At 40.7% G+C, this 5,636-nt stretch overlaps 1 pseudogene; it reads left to right on the forward strand.

Annotated features, from left to right (window-relative positions):
• Positions 1-4,388: 4,388 nt before the first annotated feature.
• Positions 4,389-4,600, forward strand: LOC131946003 (uncharacterized; annotated as a pseudogene).
• Positions 4,601-5,636: the final 1,036 nt, after the last annotated feature.

Genomic DNA, 5,636 nt, shown 5'->3' on the forward strand with positions numbered 1-5,636 from the left:
GCTGGGAGACGGGTATCACGTGACAGAAGCTAAGAGAAAAGTTATTTCATTCCGTGGTCCGGTTTACTAGTGGGCTAATTATGGTCCAGTTTTCAAGGGTCCGGTTAAATCAGTGGCGCGGTTAGCTTAGCGGTCCGGCTAACTCAGTATTCCGGCTAACGCAGTGGTACGGCAAAAGCAGTGGTGCGGCTTAATCACTGGTACGATACTGAGTGTTCCGGTTAACTTATTGATCTGGCTAACTCTGTCGTCCGGCTATCTCAGTGGTCCAGCTTACGGATGCGGCTAATTCAGTATTCCGGCTAAACCAGTGGTCCGGCTAATTTAGTACTCCGGCTAATTTAGTGGTCCAGCTAATATAGTACTCCGCGTAATTTAGATGTCCGGCTAGTTTAATGGTCCGGCTAACTCAGTGGTCCGGCTTACGGGTCCGGATAATTCAGTATTCCGGGTAACTCAGTTGTCCGGCAAAATAAGTGAACAGGCTAGCTCCGTGATCCGGTTAACTAAGTGTTCCGGCTAACAGGTCCGGCTAAGTGTTCCGTCTACCGGGTCCGGCTATCTTACCACGTGTCAAACAGATCCGGTTACCGACCTTGTTACCACCGCGCTGATTGTGTTTCTCACCCGGCTGGTCAATGATTGATGCACGTGCTACTAGGGTGTACTCACGCCGCGCTGATCCGTGTGCCCTTGCGAATGCCCTCTAGAGAGCGATTGGTGTTTTTTTGTGGCGTTAAGACCTGCTGAAGAATTAGGGAGAGGCGGGGGTGGGGTGAAGTGGGGTTGGGGATGGGGCGGGGGTGGGGTGAAGTGGGGGTGAAATGTCCACAGATTATTAGTGTTAGTGCCGAGAGTGCACCAAGGTTTAACACAGTTCACAGCGGTTTGATGTCGTCTTCTGATTCTGTCAAAATATCTCGCGCGTAGAACTTTTTTGTCAGGGGAAATAACAAAAATTTTTTTTTTAATGGGAGGTAATTATATAATTAAATGATAAAAAGGAAAGAAAAAAGAATTAATACATATTGAAACAAAACCAAGTAAAAAGTGTTGGTATTAATTATAAAAAATTAAATTACAAGCAAAAATATTTTTAAAAATTTGTTAAATAATAAAAATGTGTTAATTACAACTCCTAGTAATTGTTAATTGTTAATCCAATATTCAGTAGACACTAGTATTAACCATTTGATAATATTTATACCAAGAATATCTTTAAGCGATATTTAATTTGAATTTTTTACTGGTGTCATTATATTTTCGTATTTACAGACACTTGGTCTTTTTCCTCAACAGCATTCGACGTCACCACTTTTCACAATACACACGAAATACACGACCCATACACTCTACATTTCACACTACACGAAAAAGACAGAATAAACGGAACCCTTAGATGGGTCCCCCCCACACTCAACGATCTCACACTCATACAAGCACTACAGCCTTACAGCAACAAAGAACCAATCATAACCACCATTCCTCACAACAGTAACCGTAGCTTCTCCATACACACTGACAACCCAGCAACCATCCCCCATTACATTCAAATAAATTACAAAAACAAATCCCTCAACATCCTAATTGCAATCAATGGAAGGAAACAAGCTTGCCAGTTCTGCTCTTCAACCTCGCACTGGGCCAATCACTGTCCAGCATCAAATGCACACCTGACAGTATCACAGGAATCAGCTACACCTGCTTAGCAGCTATTAGCAGAACCTCCTACGCCGGTAAACCCACTAGCCACCCCAACCGCAACTGCGCCGAACTCAACACAGAACCCTTCAACAACACAGGAAACAACTATCCCTGCATAGCAACAATCAACAGAACCTCCTAAATCTACAAACCTGCAAGCCACCCCCAATACGACTGCACCGATCTCAACAACAAAAGAAACCAAAGCTCAATTCAGGAAACCAACCAGTCCATCCAAGCCGCCAAGCAGACCAACATAACGAAAGTACCAACCGTTAAACCAGCTGCATAAAAAAAACCCAAATTGAACTGTCCTCTACCATCCACGCTCTACCCAGTCAATTTTACGTTTACTTTGAAACCAACTCTCGATTATAACAAGCCCAGCACAGATACAGATATGCCCGAATATACAAGTCCAAAAAGGAAAAAGGAAGACAGCCCCACAGACACAAAACAAACAGCAAAAAATAAAAAAACTACAAAATCAGCATTCGACGACAAAAAGTGCATATTTTGCACCCAGCGATGAAAATCAGCTGAGGAAGCTAAAATACACGAACGCCATGAACACGGGGACTTCTTACTTTGTGACGTTTGTGTGGACGATTACCCGCACACAGACTGGACTCGGCACTCAGACATATACGGACATTATATAAAAAACCATCCTGAAGTAACGATGAACTCCTGTCACTCTTGTAACCTATGCCTCCCTTTAGAAAGTATATAGGCTCACACGGAAAGCCACCCTCCGCCACCCAAATAATACGCCTCGAAGGAACATTGTTTTAATTATAGCAGCTTAGACGTTTTGTATAAGAAAAACCAAAAATAGATGACATAAAAAAGGAAGCTTCTACTCTTATAAATTGTCCGCTACATACAGAATTGAACTTTATATATTAGATAATAAAACAAAAAAAAAGTATGGTTCTACTCTTTGTTTTGTTATAATGTAAACTCAAAATTGTATGACATGCTTAACTAAAATTGTAAAAAAAAGGTTCTACTCTTTGTAATCCTCCATTACAAACATATAAACATACAGAATCCCATATTCCAAGATTACATTCATTTCATTGATGCCCTCGAGAGTGTGAACGTCTTTCGCTTTTTACTAAAGATTTCAACAATGTCATCCTCCAAGACGACATATGCAAATATTATCACCGCCAACAAAGGGGTTGCGCCCTTGGATGTTCCCCCTAGGTCGAGAGACCCGGGGAGGAGCCACCCGGACTACGGTTTGGGTGGCTTAGTTAAATCCTGGTCCCAACCCTTTTCAGCCAAGTCAACTGCAATCCTGGTTCGAACTGGAGACTTTTCGACCACGCAGACCCCTATCGAGTGTATGACTAACTTGTATTCTATTTGAGAATTATATTTAATTTTTGTGCCTCAAATTATTTATCACATAATCACCGCAAAAAGGATCACGTCAGTTATATCAGGTTAAATGTAGTCTCACGCCGTACCTTGTATATACGCCACATTTACTTTAAAGTGACGTAGTAGTATTTAACATCGGATCACGTTGAAATAATGTCATGTCAGTGTCATGTTACGACCTGAATTAATATAAACTTAACCTAAAGTAGGTTCACGTGGAACAACTGTTTAGGCAAGATCACGTTAAAGTGATGTAGTAAGTCGAACATCACACGAAGCGTGAGCACTCTAAAAGCCAATTAAATGTAAAGAGAACAGACATCAAAAAAAAAATCGTTTTTTTCTAATTAAAGACATTTTCCTAGAAATTAGGTTAAGTGATGGGCGTCGTTCCTACGAATAATGTGAAAAAGAAAGTGAGACAAACTGATAAATTAAAGGGAAATAACTAGATTTTAGCCTGTTATTTTATTATTTTGTTTTACAAAAATTAAACGCAAATTTCACGTTATACTTTGAATTAGTAATAAACGTTGAATTAGCACTACACTAAATTCTCCCACACTAAATTCTCCCAAACTAAATTTTCGCACACTAAATTCTCCCACATTAGATTTTCTCATACTAAATTCTCACACACTAAATTCTCGCACACTAAATTCTCCCGCACTATATTCTCCCACACTAAATTCTCCCACACTATGTTCTCGCAAACTAAACTCTCCCACACCAACAATCTCCCAAATCTAAACTCGATACAAAACTTGTCTTCACCAAAAATCACCCAAACATTCAACTCCCCCATACTAGATTCCATCACACAATCCCCCCCCCCCCCCCCACATAATATTAGTGTTAGTCCCGAGTGCACCAATGTGTAACACAGTTCACAGCGGTTTGCTGTCGTCTTTTGTTTGTTTGAAAGTATCTCGCGTGTGAGACTTTTTTGTCAGGGGAGAAAACAAACAATGTTTTTTTTCAAGGGAGGTAATTTTAAAATTAAAATAAAAATAGAAGTGAAAAAAGTAGTAATAAATTTTGAAACAAAAACAAGAAAACTGACTTCAGTATTAATTATAAAAAAATACATTTCAAAAATGTTTTTTAAAATATTTGGTAATTTATAACACAATGTTAATTACAATTTCCAGCAATTTTTAATGTTAATATAATAATTAAATGTAACTTGTTTCAACCAGCTTTAATATCAATACCAAGAAGTTTTATGAAACATTGTTGGGATATTATTCTATGTGCTAGTAATCACATTTCGGCTTATTTGTTTTATTATGATCGCTTCTCGGCCTTTTGGCTAAGATCAAAGTGTAGTATCTGTTATGGATCTACACCAGGGGTCGGCAACCTTTTGAAGCGGAAGAGCCAAAAGTTACAATTTTCAAAATTTCCTTGGTTTTAAAGAGCCACAAACGTTTTTTTTTTTGTTTCAAATATTTTATTTTTTATTAAGATTATTAGTATTTGTTCAAGGAGCTGGAGAGCCGCATCTTGATATCAAAAGAGCCGCATGCGGCTCGCGAGCCGCAGGTTGCCGACCCCTGATCTACACGGATCTTAGCCATTTGGTTGGTCAGCCCCTTTTAGGGCTGGCTACCGGGGTCGAGAGGCGGTCAAACCTACTACTCTAACTCACGCAAATCTCGCCAACGACCGCTGTGGGGTTGCTCCCAAACATCCCTCGAACGCACATGCTCTCGAGATGAGTCACCCAGTACTTGTATTGGGTGGCTTCAAATGTTCGAACGGCTAACTTTTCAACCTTCTTTTTTTCAGACTGACGACACCCATCTAGGAGAAATCTTAGGTGGGAGGTCGGTCAAATCGCCAACAAATCGAACTCATCTACTACGTCAAACGCATCTACCTCGCTTCCAACAAACTCACTACCACTCTGACGACACCCACCTAGGAGAAATCTTAGGTGGGAGGCTTACGTCAAACGCCAACAAATCGAACTCAGCTACTACGTCAAACGCAACCCAACAAATCGAATTCATCTACTACGTCACACGCAACTACCTCGCTCAACAAATCGAACTCACCTAATACGTCAAACGCATCTACCTCGCTTCCAACAAACTCACTACCACCATGACGACACCCACCTAGGAGAAATCTTAGGTGGGAGGCTTACGTCAAACACAAGCAAATCAACTAACTGCCTCTCAAAGACCAACTAATCAACTTACCTAACACTCGACACAGCGCTCACCTCGCTACCCTCTCCAAGCTCCACTCCATCGAACAATACTACCACCAAGACAACACACGAAGCTCGACGCCTCACCAACACATCGATCAACGCTTCAACCACGGAACATCCCTCACTAACACTCCCAAAGCACAACTACCAACCAAGAAGAAACCACTAACCAACCAAGATTGTATCACGTGCAAGAACAAAGGCCAAAGGACGATAAGCGATCATGTTTTGTTTGTCATGTACTTTATGTTATTTCAAAGGAAACCAAGAAACCGGAAGTCAAGTAAATCAAGGAAACAAGAAAATATAGAAAGAAACC

This window comes from Physella acuta, unplaced genomic scaffold (assembly GCF_028476545.2).
Source record: "Physella acuta isolate Inbredline_101_S28 unplaced genomic scaffold, ASM2847654v3 ptg000050l, whole genome shotgun sequence".
Classification (NCBI taxonomy): domain Eukaryota; kingdom Metazoa; phylum Mollusca; class Gastropoda; family Physidae; genus Physella; species Physella acuta.